At 40.9% G+C, this 26,546-nt stretch overlaps 1 protein-coding gene and 2 pseudogenes across 4 annotated transcripts in view; 1 reads left to right on the plus strand and 2 right to left on the minus strand.

Moving 5' to 3' along the window:
* Window positions 1-26,546, plus strand: part of CPQ (carboxypeptidase Q) — a 601,598-nt gene that overhangs the window by 527,342 nt on the left and 47,710 nt on the right. The window lies entirely within an intron of this gene.
* On the minus strand, window positions 4,164-5,345 carry LOC100338728 (fibroblast growth factor receptor substrate 2-like; annotated as a pseudogene).
* Window positions 21,369-26,546, minus strand: part of LOC108176545 (large ribosomal subunit protein eL19 pseudogene) — a 43,786-nt pseudogene continuing 38,608 nt past the window's right edge.

A 26,546-nucleotide genomic window follows, 5' to 3' on the forward strand; every position in this document is an offset into this window, starting at 1 on the left:
AGCATATACTTGGCTATTCTAAGAAACATTGTAAAAGATGCCCGAGAATTATTAGCAGTCACTGACCTTCGAGTCTTCAGAACACTTTGTGGATATAGACATCAGAGATGAAGCTGCTGGCATTCATCTAAATACCCTGCCACTGTCCTGGTGAGTAGCCTCACCTAGGAAAGCACCCTGACTCACTTCACCACAGTGAGGCCACACCTCAGAGAATGAAGGATTAGTAATATTACAGGATCTTCTATTTTAACATGCTTCTAAGGATCTTGAGTCTCTTTATAATTTTTATTCAGGAAGCATAAGTTGACTGTGGGTGACAGCAGTTGGTGGAAGGATTGTGTGAGTGAATGTATAAACATGCACAGCCAAGGACAGAGCTTGGTAACTGAGTTCTAGATTATGTATTATGGTCTGACTGTGTTCTCTATATGCAAGGAGTCCCATCGCAAGCAGCGATAGTAAACAGTACATATCAAAAGGCAGCACATAGTGTGCATCTTTTCTAACCTGGAAATAGGACAATTACTTCAGTAAGACTCTTCAGAGTAAAAATTTTATAATCAAAGCTCATATTTTTTTCCATAAGTGAAAATTTCTTTCCATGAAAAACAGGAGTGTTTTCAATATGAGTCTAATCATGAACTCCTACATTTCAAGAGCAAGAGATAAAATAGCACAAAACTGCCTCTTTCAAGCAAACATGAATAAAGGTCAACTATAGCCTTAAAATCGTTCAGAAGGTTCATACTTAACATCACTAAAATATAAGAATCAAATTGAAGGGAATATCATGGATGCAAAGGAACATATTTCATTGATTTTTTTAACATGTGGTCTTGCAATCAATTTTGTTTCAATTTCTGCCAATGTAACCTCATAAATATATGCTTTTTATGAGTTATGTATCCCATAGCAATATTATCTTTGCTTCTTTTTTTATTTCATTCATATTTCTCTCCAATGTCTTTCTTGAGAGAATCAGGAAGAGGTTTCCTATTTCTCCCAACTGTTGAATCTATTTATGAAAATCTGAACTAAACAGTTTAGCACAATTAAGCAAGGTGCCTCATTCATCAAACCTTCATTTTTCTCAGACTCCGAACCTGTCAGTTACCAGAAAGCATTTGGTAAGTGGAAACTGAGTTTCCTGTCTTTGGCATGCCACATCTGGTGACAATTACAGAGGAACATACAGTGCCATTCATAGCATGGCATGTGTCCCTGTGCCTTGGTTCAGAGGCCCTCAGGGTCATTTACAAAGTGTGTACTTTTTAACTGTCCTGGAACTAAAGAGTTTAATTTTGCCTGAGAATGTGTTTATGTGACTTGTAAAGGAGCTAGTTATTCCATTTTGCCTTCCCTTTGAGTGTGTATGTGTGTGTGTGTGTATGTGAGAGAGAGAGAGAGAGAGAGAGAGAGAGAGAGAGAGAGAATATGAGCATCAAGACTTTCCTCTATTCACCTGCAAATACTTGCAAGTTGCTGTTTTATTTTTTATTTATCTTTTGTTAACAGTGTATTTCTTGGCTTCTCTCGATATTTTGTGTTTATTTGACTGTTGTTTAATTTTGAATTCATATCCTCATGTTCTTCAGTCAACACTTGAGTCAGCTTTGTCAGTATGATATATAATGTGATAATAAGGTATTGGGACCCTCTATGGAGCTATGAACTCTTTCATCAGGATAGCTTCTTAATAAGAATACAGCATTGTCGCTCCCCCTCTTCATGGAGGAACGACACTAAACCCTGCCTAGGCTTCCTATCCGAGTCACCGCACCATTATGTCGCTCCCCGTCTTCGTGGAGGAACGACACAGGACCCTGCGCTGTTCTTTTATCTGCTCGGCCCTCCCCGGGTTTGCTGCTGGTTCTTCCCGGGTGGCTACCGACCCTTCCACCTCCATGGAAGGGCAGTTCCCCCTGCCACTTTCCCCACTTCTGCGGGGGAGCGGCACACCGCTGGCCGGCTCTCTCAGGGGCTGCTCAGGTGTTCCTTCAGATAGATGTTCCTTGTGCATGTTGTCTCTCTCCTCCTTTATAGTCCTCTTCCACCAATCCCAACTCTGCTACCCACATGCCGAGTACGCTGCTCTCCTCCAATCAGGAGCAGGATCAGCTCCTGCAGGTCATCACTCAAGTTGGCGAGAGGCAGCTGCGTAGGAGTTGTTACTCCCTTCTCAGCGCCATATTGTGGGAGAGCAGATGCATAGAATAAGTCTTAATTCCAGTAACAGTCTAGTCCGAGTTGCTCCCCACACAGCATTTTCATGCCAAGCTGTACTGTTCAGGAAGTATTTATCTAATACCTGGAAAAACAAAGCTGGATCTAAGTCATCCATCCAGATATTTAATCTAACACCTGAGATATATCACAATATCCAGAATATTGACCATTTTCTCCATTTACATCCAAATGGTTAATATTGGGTATATATGACCATAGAAACTTTATTTTTTTTTTCATTTAAAAGAGAGGTAATGCTTTTGGACATGGTGAGCATCTCTTAGTAACAGCAGGGATAATTAACTGAATTCTAGTAGAAGAACCACCTGAAGGAGTTATTGAATGACGGAAAAATGTTGAGAATGAGGATAAAGACAACAGTGGTTTCATCATGGTGGTTAATGATGTTTCTTAATCTTTAAGTACCAAGTGTGTTGCAATATTTAATTATCCTGAATATCTAAATGAGTTACCACCATATTGGAGAAAAGAGGAAGTGACCTACAAGTCCTTTAGTGTTTATTGAAGGAAGGAGAACCTTTAGGGGTTTTGAGAATTCTGCAGAAGAGAGGAAGCTATTAAATTCTAGGCTATGATGTCCTTCAAATGGGAAAAATAGGATGAGTTGTCTCTTCTCCAGCATTAAATTTCACACCGGTTTGCTATTAAACTCAAGGATATGGGAAGGAAGCAATTTTAATTGCTTGGCACTTAAAAGGCCTACTCTACTGTTCAATGAGTTAGAAATATTTGTAAAATTTGATTGCATTTAGAGCCACACAAATTTACCTGTAATAAATTTTTTTCTGGGTGCCTAACTCATGCTTTCTAGAAGTAAAAATTAAATGAGCTATAGAGAGCTCAGAGGAGAAAGTGAGGCTTCACTACGAGCTACAACATATATTGCATTATTTATTTTGTCTATTCCTCTGACCACCCATATGTGTAGGCATTGCTCTTTCTGATTTACAGATGAGGAAACAGGCTAAGACCAGCTAGGAGCAGTTATGCAAGTGGGATGAAGAGCAGGGTAGATCTGAAACCTGCTCTGTTTGGCTATAAAGCCTGTTTTTCTTCTCCGCTGTCTTTACCTCTCTGGGATCATGTTAAACAGAGCAAAGAGCGGCAGCTTCTTACACATGAAGCCTTTGCAGTCAGTGCAGCTGATTCACCAAAGACACACACTCTGCCTCACACACCAAAATTCACTGTGGGCTGAATTACCTGGATTTGTGTCTGAATTATCCCATATATCGAATAGTGCTAGATCCTCTCTCCAGTCCCTGCTTTGTAGCCAACTTAAAATGCCATGTCTCAAAGCCCACATTGTCCCAGAAGAATACTAAGAATGTTGTCTCACATTGAGCAAATAAGTTCTGCGAGTTTCATGTTAATTAAATTTGCAAAAACTAAATCAAGAATCCTTCAGATTGGCTTTTGAAGCGTGCTATATCTCTGACACGGGAAGATCCCATTTTGAAGTTTTCCTACACAAAAGTAAAGAAAACCACCTCAAGGTACCATTCAGTGTCCTTTCAGCTGATCCAAAGCAAAAGAGGAATATGCTTTCTTTTTTTTAACTTTTATTTAATGAATATAAATTTCCAAAGTACAGCTTATGGGTTACAATGGCTTTCCCCCCATAACTTCCCTCCCACCCGCAACCCTCCTCTTTCCCACTCCCTCTCCCCTTCCATTCACATCAAGATTCATTTTCAATTATCTTTATATACAGAAGATTAATTTAGCATATATTAAGTAAAGCTTTCAACAGTTTGCACCCACACAGAAACACAAAGCATAAAATATTGTTTGATACTAGTTATAGCATTAAATCTCAATGTACAGCACATTTAGGACAGAGATCCTACATGAGGAGTAAGTGCATAGTGACTCCTATTGTTGACAGAATATGCTTTCTAAAGAAGATTTTTTTAATTTTCATAATTTAATAATGTAGTTCTTCTCTGAGCTGAGTTGTTGATATTCTGGGTATCTGAGGCACTAGTGGATGTCAGACAGCCCCTCCTGACCCCTGAGGCCCTTAGTATAGACAGCCCATTTATATTTTCATATACCAGTTAACAGAAGGTGTGTCTCTTGATCATCACTGTCATAGCCAGTGTCTCATTCTGTGTTATTCACACCAGTGCCACTAACTTAATCTCTCCCAAGTTGCTCCAATTTCTCTTTATCCATTAATTGCTTTTGAACAGGGATAGCCCCAAAATAAACTTGACTCCTTTGGGTTCAAGAAAGATCTGAGGGTCCTGGGTTTCAGTACTACTTGGCTCCTCTTTGGGTGTGTTGCTTTCAGCATTAAAAACCCTTGCCTCCAATGGGACATGCATGCTGGTGCAGTTTTTCGGCTCTCACTGCACACCTGTAGTGTTGACATAGATACATACTTCATTCTCGGCCACAAACCCTGGATGTGTGGATTCTTTCCCCACCAAAGGCAGGCAAGCACTACCCATGGAAGGATCCTGGCTTGAAGGGTGGGATGAAGCATCCACAGGAGGGGTAGTGGAGATATCCATTAGGTAAGTTCTGAGCAGCAAACCCTAGAGTTGTAGGTGTTCGAGTGTTCTGGGGACTTCCAATGCTGTCTAATGATTATTTCTACAACTGGCTCTTCCACCACGTTTATACTATTGTTTTGCATAATCTCTTGCAACGTGTTAAATAACTATTCTGCTTGGGCACACTTAAAGAAAAAGATTCCTTGTCCAGTTCAACACCTTCGACCACTTTCAAAAGAAAAGAGATTGGACTCAAAGCCATAGCGTCACAGGCAGCGGTAGTGCCATTTGACGGAATCCCGTTTGCGAGTATATAAAGTCATATTTCTGTCTGTAAGTTCCATTATGCCAGAAGCTAATTCATTCTCATCATCATCCACATTAATGACCTTTCAAAGAGACCAGAATAGTGTCAGCACAGATTTCATGTAAGGAGAAGTCTTAGCCTGCTGAGCATCTTAAATTTGTTCTGATGGTTATCTGGGACAGCCTCTTTATCTGGACAGCTACAGCAGCTCCCCATGGCTTCTTGAGAAGACCATGTGAGCACTAGATCTGGCCATTAATATTCTTAGCCTCTGCTGCAGCATTAGGAGTTGAATCATACTTCGAAATACAACATTTGCTTTGTTTGCTGACTTAACCTTGTGGCGTTCTCAGAAAAGCAGACAGAGTTTTGCTCTAATCTGATTGAAAAGCCACAGCTGAATCTTACTTTGTGACAAATGGGCTGCTTCATCACTGTTGCATCTGGGTGTCTACTTCTTACTGGTCATTTCATCGACCCTGTTGGTGGGAGCAGGCAGGATGCGGGGGGTGGGGGGGACGGACTCCCACACTCCAAACCCGGGAGGAGCCCGTACTCAGACTCGATCGAGCCCCACTGGCTGTCTCTATGGAAGTTTTTAATAAACCTTGTTATTTGACAATTAGTCAGTTGTCTAGAATATGGCATTTCTTCACTATTTCTTTTTCCACTTATAGGTAATGTTTTAAGTTTTTCTTCTTGTTATTTGTGCTTCCCTCCTCTCCCCCTGATAGTAAATGAACTTGATGGCTAATGGACTGACTTCCTCAGGCTTCGACTAACAACTGCCTCATAAATATTCAACAGGATCATTCCGTGGAAAAGCTGAGGAATTAGGTGACCTGCCAACTCTTTCCATGTCTAAATCCATGATAATAGCCACAAGATGACATGGTTCAGAAGCACTGACCTTACATTGTGAAAACCAGAAGGGGAAGCAAGGCAGCCCATGGCACCTTGCTCTGGCAGGCAGCTGCCTTGCTGAGCTCACCTCCTCCAGATGCCGGTGCTGAGGTCACAGGCAACCCCCTGCCCAAGGGGCAGTCTTCCCTCAGCAAGTCATCGCCTCCCCAGTGAAGGATGGGCTCTTGCCTTTATTGTAGTTTTTTGCTGTTATAGTGATTGGCGTTATATCTTGAATAGTAAATTAAGAAATACAAAAAGAATTTTAAATTTAAAACACTTTCCTGCTAAGAATCCAATCTCCAATTGCATTAATTTTGTGAACTGAAGGTGAGTTAAATTAACCAACTTTATGCATTTCATTACTTCATTCTGATCTTCACCATCACAAATGCAGAAAGCTGTCATTAAATTTGAGAACTGACAAGAACTGGGATTTCACAATGTGAGTGCTGAAAGATTAATTTGAAAAGATCTCACTAAAAAATACAAAATGTTATTGTTAACAGGGGATATTTTATATTCATAGCTGGTACATGGTTTTTAAAACAAGGCTACTTACAGTATCTGGGTTAAAAAGAAGTCACACATTTAAAGCATTTGATCAAATTGAAATATTATCATTTGTTTTTGCTACCTACAAGCACAGTTTATAAGATAATATGGAAATTTTTTGGTTACCAAAGGATATCTGACTTCCAGTTAATAAAGATTTAACATCCAAACAGAAGTTACAGAGAAACAGAAGAAACTGGAAGGTATTTTTCCACCCTTTCTCTTCATGATATAAGTTCAAAAGAGGAGAAAGTGCTTCTTTGATAATGTTTCACACTTTGTGTTTATCCTAGAAATGTTAATAGTGGAGAAGAAATGGTAGTGATGAAACCACTGGTATTAAGTTTCATCTAAGTATAGTTCATTTTCACCAAGCTAGTTGCCAAGCTGGTTAGTAGAGGAAAAAAAATGTGTTTCATCTTTGATCAATGGAATTTTAATTGTATAAATTGCTGTATGCCTTGACTTACACATCTGTAGCACATTTTAAACATCTGTTTTCAAGATGACCATTTGGGAAAATGTTTATTGGCTTTACTTAATATGCGTTGCTAGGTTCTATATATTCCTTCAAATCCCAAATGGGACCTTCCTAAAAAGAAATTTTACACAGATTGCTTACCTTTGCTTATTATATGCTGCATAACCTAGAACGGCTTCTTACAAACCAGCATGTGTGATTTCACTATGAGTTTTCAAATGCTATTCAGCTGTTGAAGAACTGAAACTTATCAGTTTCTACAGTGAAAATGAAAATAATTGGGATTTAAGTGCTTGAGTGGCTGGCAGCTAATGGTTCTCCTATGTGTTGTATTACACAGGACACTCACTCCCTATGTGGCCTTTATTAATTTATGGGAGATTTTCGCATTTAAAACCTATGGCCTGACTTTCAAAAAATTCTCCTTTATGGTAATAGACTGGTTTGTAGCATTATTTTTATCAAACTTGATTAATTTTATCCACAGGTAGTGTAAAAGAACAGTTTGATTAAAATGATTACATATACCATAAGAACAGAAGTAGACTGCTTGTAGCTTAGCTATAAAACAGGAAATCCAAGCTGAGCTTGAAATAACTTTTATAGGTGACCTGCCTAGTTAAAAAAAAAAAAAAGTATATTACCACTCCTAAAATGCCTAGGTAGCTATTGCTATTAAGAAAATCACATTCCTTCTATCTTTTCTTGGATGTCTTTACATCTCTCCCAAAGCCCAGACTTAGAAGCACCTCTAATGACCAGGGTACAGTCTCCCTTTCAAGCCAGACCAGACCTAAGGCCACAGATGCTGTTAACATCAGAATGGTCTGTTGGTTCCCTTTCACCCTCTTTGAGTACAAGATTCCCCTCCCTTACTCCAAAGGGCGTAAGAGCATCAGCTTTGTTATAAAAAGATCTGAAAAAGAGAATTCGAATCTCTTTAGGCTCAAGATGTTTTATTTTTGCAGTCAGTAAAGACTAAGAAGACCCCTTCTGAAAAATTTGCATGCTGACTCCTAAATGTTTGCCACCAGCATATCTCTTATGGGTATTGAACTCAACTTAGGATAAGATGGAGAGAGCTGACCCTTTCTCTTACTTTGAGTAGCCTTTTGGAAGTATGAACTTTATCCTGGACCAATAATATTCAAGCAGTATAGTTAAGCTTATTGCAAGTACAGATTCCTAAGTCTTATGCTCCATATACTGAGTCTGGGGTGGGACTTGGAACCTTCATTTTTCCTGTGGTCCCCTGGTAATTAAGATGCAAGGTGTTTGGGAACCTTTCTTTGACAAACAGGAGGGCTCTGAGTCCTTGTTTATTCACATAGAACTTTCATAACCACCCAAGAACTATGTGATCCAGGCAGTGATTTCCAAGATTTATCAATATTAGCAGATTCAGAACAAGATGTTGAGCAGTGTGGTAGGTACAAGGAGTACTGTGGAGCAGGGAGACCTGGATGAGGTCCAAAACCCTGTTGCCAATGTTCTGACAATGTTATACAATTATTACCATGACTTGGTTTTCCAGTGTGTGAGCGGAGGTAATCATCTTTGCCTCCTACCCACATAATGCCAATGCTCTGACACATATTGATCCAGATCTTTAAAATAAGCTCATTTCTACATGGTAGTATAGTTATATAAGTAACAGATTTCCAGAAAACAAACACCAGTAGAAAACCCAGCAATCTCTTTGTTTTATATTCATTTCCCTCAGTTTTACATGATGGTTTGTAAAATCACTTCCTCAGAGACTTTCCTATAACTCTCTACTTTACTTTCATCCTGTCTCAATTCATTTCTGTAAAGATATTGAGATGCCAGATTAAATGTCACATTTTTAAACTACCCTCTAACGCCTGTCATTGAAAATCCTACATTTCCCACACTCAGAACCCAGGAGGTCAACCATATTTGACTTGCTGAAAATAACAACCAGCTGCTGAGCTAGCCTGGGATAATGTATGGGATAAAAAAATCAGGTTAAACCACAAAACCTTTCCCAATAATGAGTCAGTGTGTGGGTGCCTCCATGCAAGAACTCAAACAAGAGCAGAAGATGCTGAGTTGGGAAAAGCCCTCAAGTCGTTCTTTATAATCAAAATTTTTGCAAGGAAGCATCTCTGCCCTGCCTCATTAGAGACACCTCTCTCTTTTTGATCCACCTCATCTTTGAACACTGTGATGCACCTTCACATTAGAACAGTGAACAAAGGAGCCCATAGACCTTGAACCTGTACTTTGTGTATGACCAGAAGCATGTCTGTGGTTAAACAAGTGGGGATTATTATGCAATGAGGGAGAGCATGCACCATGGGAAACCCTGAGGCATCTCAGCAAAAGGGTATTAGAAAGTTAGAGAGAACTTGGAGGGTATGGATTTTCAAAATAGAGGAGGGATTGGGGGAGGGTCCAAGGAAGCCAGGGTTTGCTCTCGATTGGGTGCTATCAGCAAGTGGTATATCTTAAGAAGTGCTGGCTTAATAAATGACATCTACAAGGAGGATAGACCAGGTAAAGACTAAAGTTATAATCGATAAAGAAGCAACACCCACTCTTACCAGTCAGAAAAGAGGATGTTTGATGTTTTGTGTCTTGTACAGAGACTGTGCTTAGACAAAATTATGAAGTTGCTTGTTTTGACTCACTCCATCATTCTCCACAGTAACAGTGACCCTCTCTAATGCTGGTGTTCCTGAGATGGGTTATGTGTCCAGCAGGAGAACACGATGACCTGGTGTCTTTAATAGCACTGGAGACTTCCTGTTAATGTCAGGCCAGCTCCCATATGTCAGGGACTAAATTCTTCTTTTTAGATCACATGTCTTTATAATCTAAAATCAGTTTTGAGGCTGCTTGATTTTTCATAGTGAACATTTCAGCTTCTCCTGGTAGGTTCTGTGTTTTAAATTAGCCTTCAACTTCACCATTGTTTATTTATGATTGATTGACCTGACCTCCAGATGCAGATCCCTAGCGTTTCAGAAATTATACAATGGAATATGTAGGGATTAAAAAACATAAAAAACAGTGAATAAGGTCTTCTCCTATGAAGTAACAGGTCATTATGGAAGTGAGAATGTAGTGCAAATGGAATGAAATGGTTGCCAAAGTCTATTCATTTAAGTGATAGATGGGTGGATGGATGAGAGCTAGCTATTTAACTAGATATATAAACAGAGGAATGTAAGGAGAGAGGGAGGGAGGGATGGTGGATGGGAGGGAGGAAGGGAGAGAGGAAAGAAAGAAATATCAGGTTCCTTTGAACTTCTTCCCCCTGAGAAACTGCAATTATTGTGAATAGATGTAGAACCATTAACCAACAGAGCATATGATTCCTTCCATTCAATTATGTATTTATGTTTGCATGTCTAAACATAGCTGTATACGTATTGTACCTGTATGACACATAATACTGAAATTATGGACTGCTAAAATTTTGTTAAAGTACAGCTAAAGTATCAGGAGTTTCATTGCTTCATAAATATTAGAGGGAGGAATATGTGGGATAAAAACTCCATAGAAAACTGTGTGCAACATTTATGTTTTGTATTTATTTATTTGAATGGCAGAGATACAGAGAGAGGGAGAAGCAGAGAGATGTCTTGTATCCACTGGCTCAATCCCCAAATGGCCACAATGGCCAGGGCCAGACCAGGCTAAAGTCAGGGACCAGGAGCTTCCTCTGGGTCTCCCACATCAGTGCAGGGCCCAAGAACTCAGGCCATCTCCTACCGCTTTCCCAGGCACATCAGCAGGAAGCTGAATCGGAAGTAGTACAGCCAGGACATGAACTAGTGCCAATATGGTATGCCAGCACTGCAGGCCATGGCTTAACCCACTGTGCCATAGCGCCAGCCCCTCAACATTTATTAACTCCCATTTAAATCTGTCAGGAATCTGTTGTCAGTTGTAGTAATCTTCATAATCATAAGGTTTAAAGGCTATGAAATGTCCATTTTCATATAAACATAGGGTGGAGTCAGAGTTTGTCAATAGGTGTTTCTGCAGAACCACTCAATAGAGAGGGATATACTGAGGTCTAGGAGAGGACCCAGTTGTTACGCATGAATGCCATAGCTAACTTTGAAGCTGAACTCACAGTTGATGCTTACTAATTAGATAGGGAAAACACTTGCTTTCTATATTCTTTGTAAAGATTAGGCCTACTGAGAGGTTAAACCATCATTCAAAATCTGAAATCTTTGAGAAAACTCATGTGCTTGCTATTTTCTTGTCTTTTACTTTAGACTGAAAGGTTTGTCATAGCCAGTACTCTGAATCTGTGTCATGAGTGGGGCCGTACTTGAGGCACTAAAGTCCACGGAATGTTACTTACTGTAGGAGCCCCTTATAGATTGAGGTATCACAAAATAGGGAATGCCCTTTGTAAGTCTTGTCTTGATTTTTTAAAATGATTTCTTTATTTATTTGAAAGACAGAGTTACACAGAGAGAGGGAGAGAGAGAGACACCTTATATCTACTCTTCACATCCTAAATGGCCATAACAGCATGCACTCAGCCAGGCCAAAGCCAGGAACCTGGAACACCATCTGGATCTCCCACATGGGTACAGTGGCCCAAGATCTTGGGCCGTTTTATACAGCTTTCCTAGGTGCATTAGCTAGGATCTGTATTGTAAGTGGTGCATCCAGGACTTAAACTCTTACCCATATGAGATGTCAGTGTTACAGGTGGTGGCTTAACCAGCCGCACCACAATGCCAGTCCCAGGTCTTGTCCTGTTAAGGGTATGGGAAAACCTCCTTGATTCTTCTTTTCTCTTCCTCTCTTTTCTTTTTTCTATTTTCATAATGAGCATGCCAAGAACAAATGTCTTCTCTGATAGCTCTTATACAATGCTTCTATGCTTGACTCTCCAAAGACTAAGAATTGAACACATAATTCTCCATTCATTTCTCAAGTGTCAAGAGAGAATTGAGTTTAAAGGCTCCAATTCCCTTGCAGGTTACACTGTCTATCTAGATAAATTAGTATTCAACACAGCTTTAGGAAAATCTCCGATGATTTGCAAGTTTGCAAATTGTTCAGACTCATAATGAAATCTCAGGCTGAGGAAATCACTAAACAGCTCATGGCGTGAGCGTTCCACCCAGAGGTCTGGACATCTTGGATCAATGCACTCATCTACCTCATCTGCCTCTACCATCCCAGACAGCCAAGGGCTGTCTGAGAAAGTCACATACACAGTAGCTTGGTAGCTTGGGGCCACTGCAAATTCATGACCTGAAACCTCAGCTGGCCTCAATGAAGCTTCATAATCCTGCTCTGTCTTCAGTCAGTGCCTCTCCCAAACTGTCACACTTAGGTTATTCTCCTACCTTCCATTTTGCCCTCTGCTCAGCAAAAAGGCAGTCCTTCCCTACCTATCCCCAGGGCCTTTCGAGTGCCAGGATGTGTGTCCCTTCTCTTCTAAGGCTATAGTTTTGATCCTGTTTTCCTCTATGCCCTCAAGCACCTGACACTGGTAATTACATCAAACTTGATATTTCAATTCTCTCTTCACTAAAGTTTTCCCTCAAGAATATAAAAATCTCAAGTCTTTTTCTTTAAGGAATATAAACACCTTCATTTAACTTCATGATCTTCAGCTCACTCTTTTCCTTGCTGCCACACATTTTCTCCTCTCACTCATCCCCCTGCATACTACAGTGTCAATTCCACCTGGATTGCTTTTCAATGGATTTAAAAAGTCCTCCTTTTTGACAAATAAAATGAGCCCATCTCAGTCTTTTCCTTCCTTTTTTTTTTTTTTCAGAAACATGGGTGCCACTGACCACTACCCACCTCCTGAAACTTCACTCCCTTGGTTCTGAACACTGCTCTTCCCTGGTATTGTGTCTCCCTCTGCTCATGACTTTGTAGCTTCCATTTTTTGCACCAGTCCCTCCCTTAAGTGTTACTGCATGCTGGAGTATCATCCTTGGACTATTTATTCAAGTCAGTGTTTCCATAAAACAACCCTGTATATAGATTTCCAATCTGTATCTCCAGGTATTAGAAAATCCATTTGGATGTCCTATAGTTACTTAAAGTTAACACATCTCCAGCTGAACTTCTCTCTCAACCTTATTCCAACCCATCTCTGAGAATAGCAAACTATTGTCCTGGTCACTCAAACTTGAAAGCTTGGCATTGATTTAGCTCTTACCTTCTCATTAATGCTTCCTCATTCAATAATATTCTAAGATTTGTCCATCTTTTCCTCTATTCCTTGTGCTACTCTCTTTGTGAGGCACTCATAATTTCTCATTATTGCAGCCTTCCTAGTTATCTTCCTAAAATGTGGTTCCCATTGCTTTCAAGGCAAATTCTTGAGCCAGAATATAAGGTTCTTTGTGCCCTGACAACTGCAAAGCTCTCCAATATCATCTCTTGCAGTTTTCCATGTAGACTTCACTCCATAGCAGCTTACTGGAAGTTGCTTAAAGCACCAGATTATTACACAGATCCTCACTTTATGTGCTATTCCCTCTTTCTCTAATATTCTTCCATTCTAGTTCCCCTGGCTCAGTTGATAGCTTCTTAATACACTTAGATTGCTCAGGAAATGTTAGCAGTCATTATTATTGCTGTTTTGTTGTTGTCTCCCCTTCAGTATCTCAGGCTATTTGGTACCCTTCCTCTGCGTTTTCATACTAAACCTGTAACACAGCATTCATCGTACTATATTGTAATTGACTACCAGTTTTTCTTTCTTTCTTTCTTTTTTTTTTTTTTTTTTGACAGGCAGAGTGGACAGTGAGAGAGAGAGACAGAGAGAAAGGTCTTCCTTTGCCGTTGGTTCACCCTCCAATGGCCGCCGTGGCCGGCGCGCTGTGGTTTTTCTTACCAACAAGATCAGAATTCTGCTTTTCTCACTTGCATTTATCTTTCGAGACCCTGAGGGAATTTGGATTTGCCATTTCTGTTTAAAATAATAATAATAATTTCTGTTTAAAATAATCAGCAATTTCCAGTAAAATGATGGCAATGTTGGGGATGATGATGATGATGAAAACAACAACACTGACAGCTGCATTTATTAAGTTCTATGTGTTAGGTATCCTCTAAATGTTTTCCATTATAATCTTATTACTAATGTAATTTAATGGTTGGGGAAACTAAAACCAAGAAAGTTAAGAACCATAGCCAATTCACCTAGTTCATTATGATTGGTGGAGCCAGGACCTGAATACATGAACTAGGACTTTAGAGACCACAAAATAGGGAACTTACTCTCCATGTCCTGATATTGGCCCTATTCCTATTACTTTATGAAGGAGGAAGCCTGGAATGTCAATTCAAAACATTTATTATTTATACACTTTGCTTCGGATTGAATTAGGTATTTTTTTAAAAGATGTATTTATTTTTCTTGAAAGTCAGAGTTACACAGAGAGAGGAGAAGCAGAGAGAGAGAGAATCTTCCATCTGCTGGTTCACTCCCCAGATGGCCGCAATAGGCCAGAGCCATGCCAGTCCGAAGTCAGGAGCCAGGAGCTTTTTCCAGGTCTCCCACGTGGGTGCAAGGCCCAAGGACTTGGGCCATCTTCTACTGCTCTCCCAGGCCATAGCAGAGAGCTGGATCGGAAGTGGAACAGCCAAGCCTCGAACCAGTGCCCATAGGGGATGCTGGAACCACAAGCAGCAGCTTTACCTGCTACACCACAGTGCCGGCCCCATGAATTAGGTATTTGAATTAAAATAGTCTTCCCTTGAGTTAACCTCCTAGAAAAGGAAATAATATATGAGCATACCTCAGTAACTAGGAAAGACATTATAAATGCTTAAATTTACAAGTTTAAGTGCTTAAACTTACAACTGCTGTGAAAATTGAAAAGATAGAGTTTGACTTGCTTAGGAAAGCCCAGGGAATTTATTTTGGAGGAGATAGCATTTGATATGTGCCTGAGCATCTGAGTCCTAATGGGTGAATATAGCAGAAGGATGAAGAGTGTATGGGATTTGAAAGGTACATGTAGGGAATAGAGCAACAACCTGTTATTACAAAGATTCATGGTAAAGGAAAACAAAAGCAAGAGACCTCCGCAGAGCCTTTCTTCCCACAGGAAGGGAAGAGGGGAGTACATTGACTTGTGACTCATGATCTCTTTGCTGGCATGCAGGCATCTGTGGAATTAAGAAAGGGATGCCCAACAAGCTTCAAACTGACATGTTTCTCTCCACCAAGTTCAGCCCATTCTCATATTAGTTGGTACTCTCTATCTATATCTACTTATATGAACAAAGAATTGAGTCTTTTGAATGGTAGCTTAATAACCCAAATTAGAGTCAGCTATCCTGATGCTTTATATTTGAACACAGTGTGGTTCTAGTCTTGAAATGGCTATTCAGTGCTGCTCCTGCCCAGACAGCAGAGCAGTAACCCTAACTCTCTGCAGACTTTTCGGAATACTCAAATGCTTGTATTCAGTTTTTATATCCCTTTATTTTAATATAAAACTATTTTTGCATATATTTTTAGGTAAAATAACTAATGATCATAGACGATCTGAAGTGGCCAGCTCCAATGTGGCTACTTTAATGAATATGTCAACCTCATAAAAATGCCTTTTAATTTATGAGTACATAAAAATTGTATTGAAATAATCTGACTTACCACTTTTTTGATGCCTTGCATATAGAGGATGCTTAATAAATAGCATTTGTAATTCAGTAAACACACATACAAATAAGTATTTGATTGAAAACTTCCTTTTCTAGTGTTACTCTCTGTTAGGAATAAGAGAATTAAAGATTCCTCTGTATTATTCAGTATAAGTAATTCTGGCAGCTGCAACAAACCAAATCTGATCTCAGAGGGTTTACAAAACAAACACTTGCTTCTTGTTCTTGCTACAGTTCAACACGGATCAGTGTGAGAGGACTTTGGGAGGGAGTATGTTGTGTAACACATAGTTATTCAGGAACCCAGACTTCTTCCATCTACTGCCCTTGCTTGCATAAGGCTTCAAAGTTTTGAAGTCCTCCACTTGAAACTCAGCATGTGGTTGAGAAGACAAGTAGAGGAAAGGAGAGAGGGAGGCAGGGAGGGAGGGAGAGAGAGAGAGATTATGAGAATAAATGAATTTGAATAAGCAAGGGAGATTTTGAGAACCAGGCCTGGAAGTAGCACATATGACCTCTGCCCAAATTCCATTGGCTAGAACGAGTTATATGGCACTAAGTGCAAGGGAGCCAGGAAATGCTGTTTTCTTGTGTGTCCAGCAGAAAAATGAAATGATTTAGTGAATGTATACCATTGTCTCCACTATAGCCTTTATCCCCTTCTTTATTTCTATTAGTGTGAGTATTTTGAAAGTTTCAAAGCCTCTACAATTCTTAGATGTCAAGGAGCTGCATACTAGGTCAGAGGAGAGTTTTGGGGATACACAAATAATAGCAGTTTTCACATCTTGCACTGCCCACTTTTTCCTTGCCCATGATTTTCTGTAGCTGTTTCCTATTCAGTTCATTTTGAAAACATTCATTGAGATCCTACCACAATCCAAGCACTGTCCTAGGGCCTGTGGAATCCATGATGAGTAAGACAGTCTCTGTCTTCAAGATGCCCAGTCTAGTGTGATCCTCTCCTACCCATGACCAAACATTGACTCCAAAGGTCTTCTCTGGTGTTTTCCCCCTCTTAACATCTCCAAGCTCCTTCAGAGAAAATAGGTCATCTCTTTCCCTACCAGCTCTACACAGCAACTCTCTGCTAGTGGAGTCCTAATGGTTTTTCCAACAACACTAGTTTTTCCAAATTCCTTCTTCAAATATCACTGGAATTAACTCTGAGAGATAAGTCTAGATAACATTACCCAGCACAACATCCTTCATGTTACGGAGGTTCTCTCTAGATTGTGTCCTAAGGTGTGACCCAGTCTCACTGGTGTTCCCTAGCACAAGGGAAAGTCTCCTATTTCCTGAGTTCCTCTGATTGTCCTGAGGCTCACAGTGAAAGTCGTTGCATGCTTTCTAAGGGAATCTGTTCCTGAGTAACTAGATTTTTCAACAGCCCTAAGTTCCCCTTAGAGAAAAGAGGCACTTAGTGCAAATCAGGTTCCCAACCCAGCCCCTGATACCTCTTTTCCCCACAGGAGAAATGCAAACTAAAGTTTGTAATAACCTGAGGTTGTGTATATGTGTGTGAATGTAGCTATCATCTTCATTTAAACACAGACTGTATATGTGTATATGGATGTGTAAAATGAAAATTTATATGTAAATTTAACACATGTATAGATTTATTTATTTCTATTTTATATATGCTCATATACATGAAACAAGAAATTGTAAAGCATTTTTAACAGAATGACTTAAGCCTGTTTAAAATAAGTTTACCAGAGCAACACACATTTTTTAAACAAAGTCTTTAAAACACTAAAGATGCCAAGTATCTCCAAATGAATTTTCTGGAAGAAGTCTCAAAACTTTGTCTCCAATCATTCCCTATCAAACTGGGAAGGAGGAGATGTTTTATTTCAGTGAGTGTACCTCTACCCTTCTTCATTTTGAATATATTAAAAATTCTTAAAATATCTTTTTCTGCATAATTCCTTTGAATGCTAAATTCTCACTACATCTAAAGTATTATAAGAGAAGCTACAGTTGTCCTCAAGGAAGAGATCAAAGAAGGGAAAAACCTATCAATGAGTACAATATAATTCAAAACCTCTTAAAATGTCCCCAAGTATGGAGGGACTTTCCAGGAAAATCTCTGAGAAATGGATATTTTTGATCTTGCTTTATCTTACACAGGAAACCAATCTCCAGGTATTCCTTCTTATAATTCCTTTACAAGTTTCCTCCTCAGGAATTCCTAAAGTACCTTACTCAAGAGGCATATAGATTTCCCAGTTAGAAAGTTATGGGGGAATGGCATGAGCATGTATCTCGAGAATGTTTACTTGTGTAGTCCCAACATTAGCTATCTATATACTTACACCACCAAGACAACCACTTTGTTTAGTGATAAACTGCACAACAGTGAAATTACATCGCCCTTCTTAGACATAAAGCAAACACAAGCATAATTACTATTGTCAATGAGCTAACAATCTAGAATTAGAAGCTCTGATTGAAATGTAAGCTCTACCTGAGGCGGCCTCATTCACCACTCAATCCCTATTGCCTAGAGCGGTATCTGTTATATGGTAAAGTCCTCAAGAACAATTTGTTGAGTGAATGGAGATCAAAGCACGGAGCAATGTGTCATCAAGTGTTAAAACTTTAAGGATAGCAAGAATATCCAAGCCTCTCCCAAGATGGGAAAGTTGAGCAGAGCCATGAAGAATGGTAGAGAGCAGAAGAGTGGGGAAACCAAGCAAAGACAAAAGATGGAAGAAGTGGCTCTGGAAGCATTGAGCAGCATGCAGTGGGAAGATGGGCTTGACTCCTGTGTAGAGAATTAGAAACCAGTAGGTCCAGTGTTGGGGTATAAATTTAGACACATTTTCTGGGTTGGCATCCCACTCTGTCATTTACTGAGGAAATAGATAAATAACCTCTTTTAGCATCATTTCATATCTATAATTTGGAGCAAATACATCAAACATATATCAAATAAAAATCCAGAGGATATTACAGGTGAAAATGTATAAAAGTCTTATTTTTAAAATGGCCTTATTTTTAAAATGGCCTTATTTTTAAAATGGCATTATTATTGCTATAATTTATGATGACAATATTCTGATTGGCCTTTTGATCCTTGTGGTTATCTGAGAGGAAAAAAATGGTACATAAAATGGCCCTGGGATGCATGTTTGGGAAAAAATATGTTAAAAAGATGAAATCTAGTGACTTAGTGCTTATTGGATAATTTCAAGACAGGACAAGTAAGAAAAATTTTTAAGATTCTTAAGTATTAGTAACAACTCAAGTTAAATTTGTGTGATTAATTAATTTAAATTATTGTGAACTGTATGCATTCATTTCACAAAGTTATTGTGTGGGAAGTGAATCCATTCATTCACTGAGTCAGCAAAAAGAAACTTGATTAAAATAATACTCAACTACATTTGGGTTTTTAAGGAAAGTTAGGCAAAGCCTTATTATTAATGTTTCTTGGCATGTGTGATATTCCTCATCTTCAGAGAACTTGACAAGCATTGATTTTAAACTACTTTTCAAGCATATTCTCAAATTAAAGTCATTGTTTCCGAGTATGCCTAAAAGCAGAAAGATTTGCTGCTTGTCACATTAAAAAAAAAACTACTGAAGAAGCAGAGGTGGAAATCTCATATTTATAAAGTAGAGATGGTTGGAAATGATGGCATTGTCTTAAAACAAATTTGGTCAGTACAGTTTGCCCATGGTTGATCAAATTGGATACAGTTTAAGCAAATATAAAGCACTCCTATCGCTTCCCTATACTGAGTCCAAAGTAGGCATCGCTAATCAATCACAATTCTTTCCACCTGAGTCCTCATTACATTACAGGAACATAGGTAATTGGGGAAGGAACTAAATTCTTTACCAACCCCCAGGACTTCATGGGTCAATGACTCACACCTCCAGCCAAGCTGAGGTCTGACAGCTCCAGCTGGACAGCTCCTTGCCAACCAACAATCGTGATTGACAGCTGCAGTCAGACCTGCTGTTGACAGCACCTCATAGACCTGTGGGGGTCAGTGATTGACAGCTCCAAGCAATTCGCTTTTGGACAGCCTCAGCTGACACCACAGGATAGCCTGGCTCAGCCCACGTGACAAATCCCCTTCTGTGAAACATCCAAATTCCCTTCCCTTTCTTTGCACAAGCCAAACCTCCCATTTTGTGCACCATGCGAGCCCACCTCCCATACAAGCCCCACCCCTTTCTGAGTAGTGGGAACCCAAGTTCCACAGTGTTGAGAACTTCCAACAAGCCTAACTGGAAATATCCAGCATGACTGCAGGACGTGTCCCCTTGATAACCTTTTTGGTCATTGTAATAACATTACTGTTGAGGGACACACTGACTCCCATCATGTACCAGACCTTTCCTAAAAAGGAAATGAAAAAGAGCAATGCTCAGCCCTGTCCCAACACCTGCTATTGAATATTCAACTGGGCCTCAGTACTGAGTACTAAGGCACAGTCCCATGGCCTTTTGCTGTCTTCATAAGTTTGGAGAGTGATAAAGGCAGCCCTCTGGTCATTCCAATTGACCCCAGGCTGGTTACACCAGGTTTCCTTAGGTGTAGGTCCCTACGAAGTCTCAAGAGGGTACAGCAAGCCCATTAAAAGCCCACAGTGACCCATGTCAAAATGAGTCTGACCCCCTAGAGCCTACGTTTCAGCCTGATGCCAGGCAAGTCTGGAAGCTCAGGCTGTAGCACCAGCTGGGGGCCAGAGGCCTTTTGACTTTATCAGTGCCCAATCTCAGCATGGTAGGCAAAGCTCTGAGCTCAGAGACATCTTCTACCTGGCTGGAGTTTTACATTCTATGAACCATTAGGGCAGGGATGGCAGAGGCCAGCTGGCAGTGGAGGCTCTAAGTACTCGCTCCACAAGTGTGGGTCTGGGGGTGGAGGCAGAGGCAGGGAGGCCCAGCCTGACTGAAATTTTTCTCAGTGGACCAGGTTAGGGATTTCAGTTCACCCTCCTTTTCCACGTTGTGTTTGTTGGAGTTTGGCAGGGGTGCCACAGGCACCTTTCTTTCTTGCTTTCTTCAAAATGACTTTTCTTGTGATTATCACAAAGAGAGGCACTGGTTTCTCACCTGGCTTCTTTTAGCTCTTGTGAAAGTGCCATGGTGTGTGTACAGCTGTTCACATTGGTGTCTCTCCAGGAAGGAGGTTACCAGAGCCTCTTACTCAGTTGCCGTCTTGGTTCTTCAAGAGGGTTGAGGGGGATAAGCCAGATGGTCTACAGAGTACCAGCACTGTGCCTAGACATGGTCAGGGCTGGGCAGATTCTGTCCAGGATGATTACTCGTAAGCTCAGCTGACTGTGCTAGTGTCCTGTTGCCACTGCAACAAATCACCACAGACAGGAGCATTAAATCACACAAATTTGTTGCTTTACAGTTCTGAAGGTCAAGTCAGAAGACAGCTTCACTGAGCTAACATTAAGATGTTAGCTGGGGTAGATTCTTGGAGAGCCTGAGGGAAAATCCATTTCTACGCCCTCTTCAGCTTCTGATGTCTGTGCCCCTCCCTCCATACCCAGTGCCTCGGCCCAATCTCTGATTTCATCATTACATCGCCGCCTTCTTTGCCTCCTAAGTCCCTCTTAAGAACCCTTGTGGATACAGTGGATCTACTCAGATAACCCAGGATAATCCTCCATCTCAAAAAACTTTTAAAGACTTGTTTTATTTAGGTACTTGCTCCACTTCAATCCCTGAGGCCCTATGTACAGACAGGAGAAGAGGAACTTTATTTCTTGCTCTCCTCCTGCTTGGACAGAGTCTTGATGAACTCTTTCTTGGCCTGAAGGTTCCCATCATGGCACTTGTGTTCTTCCTTGGTCTTAGATCTGCAGGCCTCAGCCTGGTCAGTGAGGAGCTGCTTGTAGGCCTTGTCTGCTTTCAGCTTATGGTTGTTTTCCATGAGAATCCACTTCTTTTTGAACACGTTTCCCTTCACCTTCAGATACAGGATGTGAGGCACGTGGCTGTCAAACTTGTTAAATTCACAGTACCTTCTGAGTGGCTGCTGCAGAATCTGCATCCTCCTCATCTGGCATTTGAGCATTGGCTGTTCCCTTTCTCTAACCTATGCCTACATCCCTGCCTTTTCCTTGTGTTGAGATGCTTTTCCAGCATTGAGCCTTTCCTCGAACAGTCACAGACTTGCATATGATCATCCTGTATTTGATCAGTTTCCAGATGGGCTGACAGGGGTTGGGACTGGCAATTTCATTGGTTTCATTGGAGTCCAACCAGACCTTCTTTTTGCCATGGTACAAGACACTGCAGGTAATCAAAAGGGCCTGGAGTGGTGGGGGAGGAGAGTCAAAGGGGCCTCATCACAAACTTTTTAACCATCACATCTGCAAAGTCCCTTTTGTCATAAAAGGATAAGCTAATATTCATGGGCTCTGAGGATTAGAACATAAACATCATTGGGAGCCATCATACAACATTGACTAATCAGATCATAGAACACAGTCAATATAACCTCCATATTGCTATCATGAAGAGTGGTGAGAATAAACTCCAAGGACATGAGAGCTTGAGATGCTAATAAACAAATGAGTTTAGAAATCCCAAGAGCTTTTTTCTGTAACATCCATTTTCTCTTTCCACCTCTATCTTATCTCTACTTCTTTAGGAAAGAAGATGGAATTCAATAACATGGAATAGAAGAACAATGATCCTAAAACTCAGATTGACCTGGGTTCACATTCCAACTCTGCAACCTGATGACTATCTGGGTTATCTTGGGAAAAATTGCGTGGTTACCTTGGGTTTATTCCCCAGAAGCATTTTGAGGGATCTGAGAAGGCACTGTCAGGGAGTAAGGAAATGAGTAGAGGAATAGAAGGAAGCAAACACACAGTGCTATCAAGCAGACTCTTCCTGGGGGCCATGGGATCTGGGAAACAGCTTAGTGTGGGGAGCAACTCGGACTAGACTAAGTTACTGGAATTAAGACTTATTCTATGCATCTGCTCTCCCACAATATGGCACTGAGAAGGGAGTAACAACTTCTACGCAGCTGCCTCTCACCAACTTGAGTGATGACCTGCAGGAGCTGATCTTGCTCCTGATTGGAGGAGAGCAGCGTACTTGGCGTGTGGGTAGCAGAGTTGGGATTGGTGGAAGAGGACTATAAAGGAGGAGAGAGACAACATGCACCAGGAACATCTAAGAGGAACATCTATCTGAAGGAACACCTGTGCAGCCCCCGAGAGAGCCGGCTGGCGGTGTGCCGCTCCCCCGCGGAAGTGGGGAAAGTGGCAGGGGGAACCGCCCTTCCACGGAGGTGGAAGGGTCGGTAGCCAACCCGGGAAGAACCAGCAGCAAACCCGGGGAGGGCCGAGCAGACAAAAGAACAGCGCAGGGTCCTGTGTCGTTCCTCCACGAAGACGGGGAGCGACATAATGGTGCCGTGACTCGGATAGGAAGCCTAGGCAGGGTTCTGTGTCGTTCCTCCACAAAGAGGGGGAGCGACATAATGGTGCCGTGACTCGGATAGGAAGCCTAGGCATGGTTCTGTGTCGTTCCTCCACGAAGAGGGGGAGCGACATAATGGTGCCGTGACTCGGATAGGAAGCCTAGGCAGGGTTTAGTGTCGTTCCCCCATGAAGAGGGGGAGCGACATTAGTACAGCCTCAAAGGTGCTCCACCTGCAGGGGGGAAACTTGTCTTCCAAGGCCTTGTCTCCGGCACTTCCAGCTTGCTCCCCACTTGCCCCAAGGATGTACAGCTTTCTGGGATGAACGCTGAGTTCCCCAGGCCTGTGAGTGGACTGTCCCTGGATTCTGCTGGCTGACTGCTCTGAAAACAGAGGACCTTCATACTCACCAGCAGGGATTTTCATGAGAATCGTTGATCATGTATTAAAACACTTAATAGTATATTTGACACACAGTAATCACTCAATATCTGGTGGCAGTTAAATGATGATATTGAAGGTTTCCTTTTGATTCCTGCTTGTGAATTTAGTTTGCACTTGGAATGATGACTTGACATTTCTATGCCCAAGTTTTTCTCTCTAAAATCAGGGAGGATGGTAAATAATCCATGTCATTTCCATGTAAATTCTTACGATCAATAATCTGCTACTTCATGGTTTGCTTCCTCAAGTCCTCTGGTACTAGACTTTCCCACTGGTCTCTGTGCTGTTGATCATGAGCTGACTTCAGTTGATCTCATGTGTGACTGTTAGGTCCTTTTTGGCAAATGATGGTAGCCTCTGAAGGAGTTTTGAGGTAAGTTACTTAGTTGATTGACAACTTCTTTACCTAGGATATAATGAACAGAAATCTCAGACAAAGATTATCACATGTAAGGCATCCATTTAAGTAAGCATTTATTAGCAAGTGAGCGTAATTATAGAGGTGACTTGTTTAGTAAACTTGAGCCTTCGCCAGGTCTATAATTTTTTTTTTTTTTTTGGCCAGGCAAAGTTAGACAGTGAGAGAGACAGAGACAGAGAGAGTTATAGACAGAGAGAGACAGAGAGAAAGGTCTTCCTTCTGTTGGTTCACCCCCTCAATGGCCGCCACTGCCGGCGCTGTGCCGATCCAAAGCCAGGAGCCAGGTAATTCCTCCCAGCCTCCCATGTGGGTGCAGGGACCCAAGCACTTGGGCCATCCTCCGCTGCCCTCCAAGGCCACAGCAGAGAGCTGGACTGGAAGAGGAGCAACCGGGACTAGTACCCAGTGCCCCAAACGGGACTAGAACCCGGGGTGCCAGTGCTGCAGGCGGAGGATTAGCCAAGTGAGCCACGGCACCGGCCAACCAGGTCTATATTTTTAGAGGCTCTGACCCCTGTATTGCACAAAATAGTCACTGATGACCTTCATGCAGATTTCAGGGACAGGATTCTGTCCCTATGGCTAGCATCAGGGGCTCAGGATCCAATGTTCTTGGCTGGGCACAGGACCTTTTAGGGATTTAGCCCAGGTCACGATCCCTGGGAGAAAAGGTTACAGGACTAGTTGGATTCTTCTGCCCTGGTGAAGCTGTTATGGAGAATGTCTCTGAAATACTTCTGGCCAATTCACATATAATGAATACTTTCAATTTCACTAACGAGAGCCCTTTTCAAACATTCACTCAGCCACACAACAGACTATTAATTTCATCAGAAAAAAAATTTTATTTTTAATATGTTAATTGGCAAAGCATTGCTTGGGGGTTGAGATACAGATAACAGAAACCCATGGCAGGCAATTAGCAAAACCACCCTTTCTTTCTGCTTTCCTGATTAGCATGTAGGCAGTACCTCCAGGTTGTGGCTTAACCTAAGTAATGACTTAATAGTATCACACTCAAATACTGAAGTGTTAGTGTTTTTTTAATTGCAGTGAAATATACATGACATACATTTTACCCTCTTAGCCATTGGCTTATTTCACTTAGTATAGTCTTCAGGGTTCATCCATGTTGTAGTGTGTATCAGAATTTCATTTCAAGACTAAATAATACTCCATTGTATGTTAATGCCACATTTTGTTTATTAATCTATCAATGAGCATTAGAATAGTTGCTATAAACACTGGTGTACAAATACATGCTGAAAAATTTTGAAGGAAATTGCAAACATAAAAATCTGATGATTTTACTAGGAACTTAAGTAACTAGGCAGATAATATAAGCAGAATATGGCCTCACACTTAGTATTATTGCAGTTTAGTAAGGCACGTGTAACTTCTGTACTTCAGTACAGCTGAAAACATTGTCTAACAGGATTTCAGAAAGAAACAGTTTGAATGAAATTCTTTGTTAGCATTATAAGACAGATTTTATATTTCAGATCCCAAATAGTTTTCTAAAAATATTATTCATCCTATAGCTGTTTAGGTTCCCATAAGGCACTTTCATGCTGCAAGAATCAGACAAATTTCCACAGATATTTGGTCATTGTGCTTGGTTTCCAGGATACAGTTGCATTAAATAGTGTGTTCTGCAACCCTCAACCTTCATCACTATGTGCTGAAATGTGACCTCGTCTTCCTCACTGCTCAGAAGGCACAATAGTCTAGATTTATATTAATCTCTCCCTGTAAGACCATGACTGCGGAAAGTGTTGACCCTGGACTCTGGTGATGGCTAGAAATGAACCACATGGATTGCATGGCAGCAGACATTGGAGGGTTTGGATTCTGCACACCACAGATTGGCTGTTTCTTTGATTTACATGTGTGAATAAATGTATCTGCGATATTAAGAAAACCAAGGGCAAGGCACTGTGCTTACGTACACGTTGTCAGAAAGCCTCTGCATAGACTTCTGGACCTGTCCTTGGCATGTTCCAGATGAGTTCCTGGGTTCTGACCCTGTCTCTTCCAGTGATGGACTGAAAGGCCTTGACTTTGATCATACATTGATTAACAGTTTTATTGAGAGAATGTACTATGTGTCAGGTACTCTTAAGGGGCACACGATGCCCAAGTGAATGGAACAAACTTTCCTGCTTTCATGGCTCTCAGAATCTAAGGCTGTTTCTGATATGGTAGCCATTAGCCACATGTGGCTATAGAAATTAAAATATAAATTCATTAAAATTACGTAAAATTTTTAAAAATTCATTTTTTTCTCTGGCACTAGCCACATTTCAAGTGTTCAGTAGCCACATGTGACTGATGGCTATTCTCTTGAGCAGTGAAGATTCGGAACATTTCTGTCATCACCGAAAGTTCTATTGGATGATGATATGGGGAAAACAGGTAATAAGTATGCAATATTGAAAATGATATAAAAAAATGAGAAAAGTAGAGGAAAAGGATAAGGTGAATTCAGAGTGGCAAGGGTGGTTGTAGTATTAAGCAGAGTGGTCAGTGTAGGTCTTTCTGAGAAGGTGAGATTTAAGCAGAGACTTAAAGAAGGCTAGTGTGTCAGTTGTGCAGATACTGAGTGAGGAGTGTTCCAGGGAGACTGAACA

Source organism: Oryctolagus cuniculus, chromosome 6 (genome assembly GCF_051225735.1).
Source record: "Oryctolagus cuniculus isolate XC-2025 breed Fujian yellow rabbit chromosome 6, ASM5122573v1, whole genome shotgun sequence".
In the NCBI taxonomy this organism is placed as follows: Eukaryota; Metazoa; Chordata; class Mammalia; order Lagomorpha; family Leporidae; genus Oryctolagus; species Oryctolagus cuniculus.